This window comes from Hyposmocoma kahamanoa, unplaced genomic scaffold, assembly GCF_003589595.1.
Source record: "Hyposmocoma kahamanoa isolate Upper Pololo Valley unplaced genomic scaffold, ASM358959v1 202, whole genome shotgun sequence".
Classification (NCBI taxonomy): Eukaryota; Metazoa; Arthropoda; class Insecta; order Lepidoptera; family Cosmopterigidae; genus Hyposmocoma; species Hyposmocoma kahamanoa.
In genome coordinates this window covers 15,161,065-15,171,886 of record NW_020653726.1, presented here as the reverse complement: position 1 = coordinate 15,171,886, position 10,822 = coordinate 15,161,065, and the positions used below count along the sequence as shown (strand labels likewise).

The window sequence follows — 10,822 nt, the reverse complement described above, 5'->3', positions numbered from 1 at the left end:
TACAACCTGTTTTGACTTGTTTTTGTTTTTAATAATTAATTATTGTGTTTTACTAGGAATAAAAACTTAATAGTCTTAATATCCAACATTTGAAGTAAGCAGCGTACATTTACCTAACCACATACAAAATTATGTAACCAATAAGTAACTTATTTTTGATCCGAACCTTACAAATCAACGTTTAAATTGTACGTTCCATTATTATATATGATTTAGTTTCTAAAATGCTACACAGTAGTGAGCCAGTGTCAAATCAGTACAGTGCGTTGTTAGTGAATGAGTGTGTGCGTTATTATTATTATTATTTCGCTTTATTTAGGTGTAAATGTAGTAAATTACACGAGTAAGTATATTTAGAGCAATCTACTCGCACAATTTATGGTATAGGTTTGCTTGTGAACAGTATAATGACTCTTATAAGTTGTATTTGACTGTTTATTATGTCGTGTTGGCCAAACTAATTGATGTGATTTGTGTGTCATGGTGGTCTATGGATAACAATGCGATAATAATTTAATTTATTTTATCTTTTATGTTTACGTTATTGGTTGTTATTAGTAACACTACGTAATAAATACAATCTATAAAATTGATTCGCTAACCGTATGTTGTGCACTAAAATGCATATATGCTATGTTTGGATATCCTTGGTGATCCAGTGGTTAACACTCTGAGTTCTAGGTTAAGAGAAGCTGAGTTTGCTTCCCGGTAGGTGCAATTTAGGAACCACGCGAATTTAGGAAGTGTTCGTTCAGGGATGTACTGCCACCTTACCTATTTCTGCCACCATGCAGTAATATGAGCGTTATTGCGTTTCGGTTTTGAAGAGTAAGGGTGCTATGATACTAATTTAAGGGATGAACAAGTCGTGTGCCTGATGGTAAGCGACACACCTGTCCATAACAGTTGCAGTGCCACTCAGAGCGCAACGCGCGACATACTATACGTAGGTAGCTCGATTACCACTGACATTTAGGTAATCGTTCTCCGGGAAGGAGTAGGATATATAAGAATGTCTCAGAATGGCGGGCGCAGTGGCAGTGCCTTTCAGATCATTGCGATTTAAAGCTCTGAGCGGCACTTATAGACAGGCGTGTCGCTTACCACCAGGCGCATGACTTGTTCGTGCTATCGCTTGGTATCGTAAAAAAACATTTTTTTTATTAGTTCTAGTCTGGGTGTAATAGATAGCAAGTCAAGTCAAGTACCGTTATTGGTAGCAAGGTACCCTGTGTAGAATCTACCCTGGTACCTCTATACAATCTAACTTGGTTATTTTTACCGCAATGGTGTCTTCCAAGTTACAGGATAAGAAAGAATAATTCCTTAGTAGTAAATATTTACATACGATGGAAGAATAATCCAATAACACGACGAACACCCTAAATTCAATTACCAAATAAGTAATCATCACAATAATACAACACAATAATAAAAATGTAATCAACCAGTATACATATTTACTTTTTTATTTATCTAATTAAACCAAGCAGTCCGTCTAGTATTATATTAACTGCTATATTCGCATAGTACGCTAAATGCTAAATTTTTATAGCGCTCTATTTAAAGTGCTAAAATTGTAATTTTTAGCAGCTCAAGGTCGTGTGATAATGTAAAGAATGGAAAGAAACGTGAAATAGTTATAATGACGTGCGCTAACTTGTTAAGTATAGCATCTATGGTCTGTTTATAGAATAGTTTACAGTTTTTTATGGTTAGTTACGACCGAATTCATTTGTTTTGTAACTATTACATAAATGGTGGTTACAGGTTATAGACGATAAATCAATGAGCTTCCCTTCATACTTTAACAATTTACTATTTACAATTTGCACAGAACTTTACACTGGTTATTTACAGTAAATTACACTCGTAATAATTAATAATAACGCACACACTCGTACTTTTATATATAACTATTACAACGACTTATTAATGAAACAAACGCTAAACTAACTAAATAAATCCAAGTACTTAATTATATCTTAATTTAAATCGCTTCACCAGGCGAAATTTTGCTAACGTTCCACCATTAGTTCAAAATCGTATTAAAACGTAACCAAAATTATAATTTATAACATAACTACAATTATAATACTTGCTAAGTGCTAAATATAGCATTAGCGCTTAGCGTACTCAAACGTGAAATTTAACATCAATAAACCAATCAGCTATTTCGCGTTTCGGACCAAACGTTAAATGCTACAAATAATATGTGTATTTCACGTTATAATTGTTTCAACCAATGACAAGAGCCGCAATTTTCACATAGAATATAGTGCCATCTATGAAATATTTAGGGAGATAACTCAGGACAAAGAAGGATTTTGTTTGTTAGCTGCGAAGTAAAGTACGGATAGATTGATGGTATGGGATTGAAATATTGTAAAATTATGTCCCTAGATGGCATTTGGTTTAATTTTCTTAACGTACTCCAATCCAAAGTGAAAAAAAGTTCGTTATACTTTTTGCACCTTTATGTCTTTCAAATTATAATTTCTATGATTATTTTTTAATTTAACGTTATATTGAGCTATATATTATATTAACCATCTATATCGTCTAGTCACGCGGAAGTTCGATAAAGATTGCGATTTAAAAGATTAAGAGTGAGTATAAATATGCGCACAGTTTGTACACGTGTAATGTATGCTCGACTGATGTTTTTGTTTATAACATTACCCTTAAGTTTTAGGACGTGTTATTTTTTTAAATCGGTGTACAATATAGAAAAAATCAATTTTATTTTAAATTAAGTTCCATTTTAAAGACGGTAAGTATAGAATATATTTTTTTATACTTCAGAAATACTAGATTTTAAAGCTTTCATGGTTATTCACTAAATATTCATCACTAATTATAGGTTTCTTACCACGATATGATTTCTTCTTATTTTTGCGATATTTCGTAACGGTAAAGCGCTTGGCTTGTCAACCCGTGACCCGTAAGCGTGTTTCCGAAATACGGCGAAAATGAGAAGTCTTATCATCGCGAACAATGTATGTCATGAAGGGTACCAAAGTCATACATTTAATATGGTTAGATTTGTATTAGTGGGTCGCAATCTGACGTGACGGCTTGTGTCGTGTGCATGAAACCGATACCGATCTGACGCGTGACAAATGTAAGTCCGACTTAATTTACAAAGCCAAAATGGCGAACTAAGCTCAAGTGTATATAGAATTGTGACGGTGTGACCTCCTTACACCGTCATCTCACCTCTTTGTATCGCCTCTCTCCGCTTGTATCCTATCATTTTTTTATTTTACATGTATTTAAATTTTAAATTTGAATTGTTCCATCTTCCTTCACTTTCTCATTTTATTTTCGTACCACAGTCACTCCCAGCTCGACCGCCACAGCAGTCCGAGCTGTTCCAAATTCCATCGCGAATAATCGCTAATTTTGGTTCTCTACTACGTTTATAATCATTTCATAAGCTAAATCATGTGTAATAATTTATAACAGTCAGCCTTCGTGTACCTATATCTGCAATTCAGTTACTCGGCCCATTTAGGGGTAAGTGCCTTAATAATAAAGTGTAGGGAGTGTTTTATACTGTTGTACCTGTTCTTTTACATTTACCTTTTTATTGTTACAGCCCTTTCATTAAACTTTACTTCTTTAATAAATTTTGTGGACCGGAAGTTTCCCATCTCATTGCCGTGAACCTGTTCACGGCTAGTTAGAGTTACAACCCTTTCAGAACCACGCGTAGGTACTGCTCGCATGCGTGTCCCGCTCTCTAAGTATTTCTACTGTATTTTTTTTTTATTCTGTGGATTTGACCAATAAATTATATTATATAGGGATATTTGTAAAATACTATAATAACAACAAATAACGACTTTTGTTCCAAGATTTTTAATAATTCATCGGATTTTACTTTCGTACAAAAATAAAAATACATACATTATGCATTTAAATACGTTTTTTTAGGTGATATATTATTTTTGCGAATGACAGCATGCGGGAGGCGTTGCTAAAATACAGATCTAAAAAGTGTCAGATAGTACAACCAACATTTAGGGCGCGTTTATACGACGCGAATTTCATCGCTCTCACCCCGCGCGGTCGAAGAGCGGACCCGGCGCGGTCGAAGAGCGGACCCCGCTCGGCGACCGCGTAGACAACAGACAAGCTAGTGCCTTCCAGCTAAAAGCTAAATAAATAGAGCGTATTTTGCCATGACAGTTCGGTCTCTGAACACGTGCACGCGGTCGCTGGGCGGCGGCCGCCGCGGATTCCGCTCTTCGACCGCGCGGTTGCCTCCCGAAACTTTCTCCTCGTGTGTCTGGGCACTTAGTTTATTTTAAGTAAATTTATTATGATGTTATAAAAAAGTCGTGGAACAAAAGTTGTTGTTTAGGTTATTAGTAACATAGTCCTGGGATGTTGTAAGTATTTACAAACAAACCTGTATAACGAACACTTAAAGGAAAACATCTAAATACTTGTTAGAAGTCTTACAGTAATAATTATATTTCGTCGCTTCATTCTCGATACAATATTTAAGCAGGTAGTTTCTTTAACTTGCTAGGCAACACTGCACGGTTTTTAGAGAAAAAAAAAGAAATGTTTTGACGTTGACATTCCCTATCAGGCATCAACCGCAAATTTCTATCCTCATTCCTTTTTCGTGCATGGCAACAAGCACACCTGCACAGCTCCATTAAAATGTCAAAGCGAACAAACTTAGAAAAAATCGAATATTATAAAAGTAAAATTGGAAAATACAGATGCCAAACGTCATCGGCGTTATAGGATCATAACATCATCGGACGACTCGGACATTGATCAAGGTAAGATTTTTCTTACTCTCGTAAATAATGAAAATAAAAAATGAACACATTCATTTTTATCAGACGACAATGAAAAAAATAGCATATCGCAATTAAAAACTTAATTGACTTGGGAGCAGTGACAAAGCGCTGTCCTAGAAAACATCAATACATTTCTAGTACTTTTTCAGCCCCAGAATGCAACGGTAGTAGTCGTTTCACATTGAACATAACATCTTTTAACAAATTTGCAACAAAAACTCATTTTAAACTCGCAGGGGTTTCATGGCCAAAACACCTGTACGAGGTATATTCACTGACATCTATCTGAGAAGCAGATCGAAAGTACCACAGATTTCAGTATTTACCTTGTGGTGCGAATGAAATTGAAACCTATGAATTTACTGCTCTGGCATGCGGCTTGTCCGTGTTGTCGTGCGGCATCGAAAGTGTTTACCAAAATCATGAAAGAAGTTGTAACACATTTGAGACAACAACGATTTAAGTCCGTGGTATATTTAGATGATGTTTGTTGTATAGCAGCTGATTATGACGATGCATCAATAATGTTAATGCAAACATTAACTTATTGCAATGTTTAGGCTTCATCGTTAATTACGGCAAGTCTCTGTTACCACCAGGTCAAGTTTGTAAATTTCTAAGATTCAATTTTGATTCATGAAATTTAAGTATAAGTTTACCTTTAGAAAAACGTCAAAAAATGTACCATTTACTTGAAAAAATAATGAGTACCCTCATGTGCCATACGGATTCACGCTCAATTGATTAGTGTCCTCATCTCAGCTTGCCCAGACTTAGTATGGTTGATTATACATAAAATTACTGGAAATACAAGAAATTTCTAAGTCTTCAAAACATTGACGGTAACTACGAAACAACAATTTATCTTCCAAATATAATTCTAAGTGATTTAAGTTGGTGAACAGACAATATTTACTCGACTTCATCGTATATGAGAACCTCAAGTTATAAATTAGAAATTATACAGATGCACCGCGCACCGGTTGGGATACCGTAGGTATGTGGCGCGAGTAGCGCAGAAGCGCTAACGGAAGGTTGTTTAGAAGAAGCACCATATCAATTACTAAGAATTGCAGTATTCTTATATTATATTAGTATAATCTGATTGTGTTATATTGTTGCGAATACGCAATACTACGGCGATCAGTAGCATAAATCGCAAGAGTGGGATCCAATACCCCCACCCTAATGATTTAAGTAAACAAATTTGGCAATGGTGCGAAAAGCGCACCGAGTGGGAGTTGTCCTCTCGCGCCTTCCAGACCATTGTCAGACGTTTCGAACAACCCGAGATTGATCTTTTGCATCCCGCACCAATGCCAAATCCGCTATTTTTGTCTCTCGGTTTCAGGAACCAGATGCATTTGCCGTAGATGTCTTTACACTTAATTGGAATTCCTTTTTTTAATCATTCCCACCCTTCTTTTTATTATTGAAATGCATACGCAAAATTATCGATGACCAAGCTAATGGTACTCTTGGTTTTCCGTATTGGCCTTCCCAGCCATGGTTCCTCCTGCTGCAAAGCCTGTTGGTTTCCGGCGTGACATATTTTAACTCAAGTGAATCATTATTTAATCTTATTGCAGGTGGCCTCATCAACTGCACACCAGCCTTACCCTTTCTGTCGTTATCAGCGCGCCTTTCGCCCCCCGCGGAGTCCCACAAGAGGCGATCACTTTACCCTTAACTTCTCTTTCTTAAAATACACTTAGACAATATAATGTGTACCTAAAGCTCTGGTGGGAATTTTGCAATAATAACAGTCTAAATCTCATCATTTTTCTCTAAAAATCGTGCAGTGTTGCCTAACAAGTTAAGGACTAAGTTAACTTAAGTAAGTTAACTGCCTGGTTAAATATTATATCTTCGATCTTCGAGATCGAACTTCACTTCAAGAAGTTCGTTTGATCATCTATAGTATACTCTACTATTATATATCGATGAAATGAAAATGAAATGAAAATTTATTTGCTTAAAATATGGTAAACAAAAGATGAAACACAGTACAGAAATAGAGCTCCATGTTTGAATTAAATTGATTAAATTACAAATAATGTCAGTAGACATGCACAAAACAGTTAAAGTTCTAATTTTATTTCAATACATAGTCAATATATGTAATACATTACAAATCTCTTTCATTTTTATACAAATTTTATAAATCTGAAGTTAATTCTAGTAATGTAGCTATAGTTATTAATTATACATGTTACAAGTAGTTGTAAGCTTGTCATGTCATGCCGAAGTAAAAATAAAAAAATAATAATGTAATAAATTCATGTCATTGTAGGTCAAATCAATTATACCTATAGTCAAATTTGAAGAGCTTTATATGAAAAGAAGTCTGTAATAGAGCAGAAATTTTTATTTCTCAGCCATGACATCAGCTTACGTTTAAATAAATGATTACTATTTATATCTTTTATATTAGAGGGTAAAGTATTATATATTTTTACACATATGGCTCCACATTGACTCTGGTAGTAACTTAATTTGGTACTACTGTGATTTACTAATCTGTCTGGGTGTCTTAAATGTCTGTTGTGAACGTGCCGTGTCCTTTTAAAAAGTTCATAATTATTTTTGACAAAATTAGACACCTCAAAAATGTACATACAAGGCAGTGGTTATTATATGTTAAGAGTTTTGAACAAAGGTATACACGATTCACGGGGACCCAAGCCACCTATTGCCCGTACACACTTTTTTGTACTACAAATAATTTATTTGCATCCGTTGAATTTCCCCATATTACAAGCTCATATCGAAGCATGGAGGCAACGTAGCTATGATAGGCATCTAAAGTAGTAGACATAGCGGAAGTGTCACGTAGTCTCTTTAGAACATAAACATAGCGATTTAGACTATTAATTACTGACTCAATATGTATCTTCCATTCAAACTTGTTATCAATTATAACACCTAGAAATTTAGTTCGTTCTACTTCTTCTAAAGTTTGTCCATTGTAATTTATATTTAGTTTCAACTTTTAGTGTCTAACCGTCCCGAATTGAATGAAATTTGTCTTGTTAAAATTCGCTGTCAAATTATTTTTATTTAGTCAATTAATTATTAGTGCAATTGTATTGTTAATGTCAAATTCATGATGGGTCCTAAGTATAAGGGCCAAACTAAGAATTTGATCATTTTCACTTCTTGTGTCGGAAATGCTTCATTTCATTATAAAATGAAGCATTTCCCACAAATTTCCCACGCAAGAAGTGAAAATTTCAAATTGTTAGTTTGGCACTTATTCTTGACCAATCGATTTATACTACTTGGTACTTGGTGTAACGGGCTGGTGTCCGCCACTCAAGGCGCCTATTTGGCGTGTGGATTATACATATACATATATACCTACTATATAATATACGCTCTTAATTTTAAGTTCGTTGTGGAACTCACACAACATGTAGAACGAAACAGGTATAGTGTCGCAGCACGCGGCCAAATATTAAGAAATAAGAATACAAACATATTGAGGGTTATTTGTTGTATACATATTTACTCACATCCGCATCCACAGACTAAACTATACGCCGCCGTATAAATTAGCTTAATTAGAATGTCAGGGCGGGAAAAATAATACGACGCGAATCTGGAGCAGCGCAGCTGCTTCAAATTAGACTTTTTCACAAACCACTGATGCATCCCCGTTGGAGTTATCTTACTATTCATTTGTACAACTTAACATGAAGTTACGTCCTCCGGAAAAAAAGACTGTGTTGGGACACATTGAAAACACGGAGTCGATCAATTCATCCAGTCGAGAAATGGTTAGGCGGTAATTTTTAAAATGTTGCGTGTTTTCAGCTGCTTTGTGGTATTTCCGTCTAAATTGTGTATTTTTGGTGAATTTTTAACCAAAGTGTATCATGAAATATGTATGTTCGGTTAAATCTGCCCACCTCCGTGGCCCAACAGTTTCTATTGTGAACTCTGGATGAGGAGGTCCTGGGTTCGATTCCCGGTAGGTATGGGAATTGAACCAAAATGGGAATTGAACTTTTCTAAATTAATTCTTGTCTGGGTGTTCTAGAAATGCCCTAGAGTGAGTTCCGTTGCTCTAGTACTCATAGTACAGGGAATTCCCTAGTTTTATTCCCAGGCAATTAGTGTGGTTGTCTGACACATTATATTATTATTATCTCCATTAACTGAACTGAAAATGAAATTATATTAGGTGGACGCTATTAGTGAATTATTACTTATAAGAGTAGATTTCAGTTCTTATCATGATATTATAACACTGATTGAAATATATCCTAGGCTGGTCGATATAGTTTAATATCGATTCTCGATTCCATTAATCGGTGTCCCATCATTGGCTCATGAAGTTTCACATGTGTCAGTCTAATTGAAACTTTGCGACGTATACGTGGTATTTCCATTGACTTACAAATAAATGGACGACGGGTCTAATACAAAAACCACGAAAAAAATGTCCCAAGTCAACCTATTCGAAATTTAAATTGTAATGTCATCGCAGTATCGCGCTGTCAGTCGAACAAATGAAGACTAAAGCGGAGTTTGGCGCTCTGTATACGATTTTAGCGCCTTACAAGTGCGGACACTTATTAGCGCGGACCCGACGTCCATATAATTGTAAGTCAATGGGTATTTCAGTCTTTTTTTCCTTCCTCTAAGATTTCCTTGATTTTCCATCCCCTAAGATAGACCAACCCATCAACACCGGTTATTGTCCCAATAGAATGTTTTTTTTTCTTCTGACCGTGACATTGGCAAAATCGTCATTTTATATAATGGTGGAGCCATAAAAAATTAAAAGTGAAGTGAAACATACATGTGACACTTGCAGAATTGAGACAATAAATTAGTATCACTCTTAGAGGATGGAAAAAAATAAAGGAAAGGAGCTGCCTTATCGACGTAATTAACGTCCCTACTTAAACCAAAAATATCCACCACAAATTAAAAAATAATTTAGTGTTGTACCATAATCATAGATAAGTCAATATCGACATGCAAATGTATGGCTTGAATGTTGAAACTGTTGTTACTGTGTTTTATGTTTGCAAATTTGTGTAGTTTACTGTAATCAAAGTGTGATTAATACTAAGCTATTATTACTAGGCAAGTAATGAGCCATTTTAATCAAAATTAAATATAAAGTTATTTACCAACAAATGTAACGATGGAATTGCATTATCATGTAAGTTCCATTCAAAGTTCTATTTAAATTTGAATGGAGCGAACAAAAGAAGATGGTATTTGATCCAATGTTTATGTTCGGCAGTCCTATAATTTCCAACCATTCTTTCTTTCTATTTTCATTTGTAGGTAAACTTTAAAAAAAAAATAATAATGAAATAATAAAAACCTCGTAGTCAATTGTTTCCATAACAGAATATCGATAATATGTCTGCTTACAAAAACAACACTATCCCAAAATAATTGTTATCAACAATCATCAAAATATACTAACAAACAGGCAATCTAAAGTAACCAAAGCAAAATTCGGCAAGACTTATCAATAAACTACTTAAATGAGTCTAATTACATGAGGTATTTCCGCTATTGTATGATTTATAGGCAGAATAAGACATGCCAGTGTAATGTAACATTCGGTTGATTTCCGCTTTTTCTACTGCCGCACCGCTTAATGCTGCAGCGACGCATTATCATCAATACTTAATTGTTCTCACTGTCAATATTATTGTCCATTTCGTTACAATTCATGCGAATAATTCACTAAAACATTTGGCCAAACATTGTTTTGACATTTGATGTACTTGCCTTTGACAACCGGATACGGATGTCAAAGGGTACTCCGAAAATGATAAAATGAGGACTGTTGGCATTTAAGATGACGTTACGTATTTTCGATTCCCGTGTTTGACATAAATAATGTAGTGCTATCTTTTTTGGCTTACGACGGCTCGCAGTAGTTAAACAAAGACAATAAAATGTTTGTTTTCACCGTCCAAATGCATTATATATATATATATATATATATATATATATATATATATATA

At 34.8% G+C, this 10,822-nt stretch overlaps 1 protein-coding gene across 1 annotated transcript in view; it reads left to right on the top strand.

The window, feature by feature from the left end:
- Nucleotides 1-238: 238 nt before the first annotated feature.
- LOC113226798 (androgen-dependent TFPI-regulating protein-like) overlaps nucleotides 239-10,822 on the top strand; it is a 32,691-nt gene continuing 22,107 nt past the window's right edge. Inside the window, exon 1 of the mRNA XM_026459552.1 lies at nucleotides 239-343. The gene's annotated coding sequence lies outside the window, so the exon portion shown is untranslated. The remainder of the gene's footprint in view (nucleotides 344-10,822) is intronic.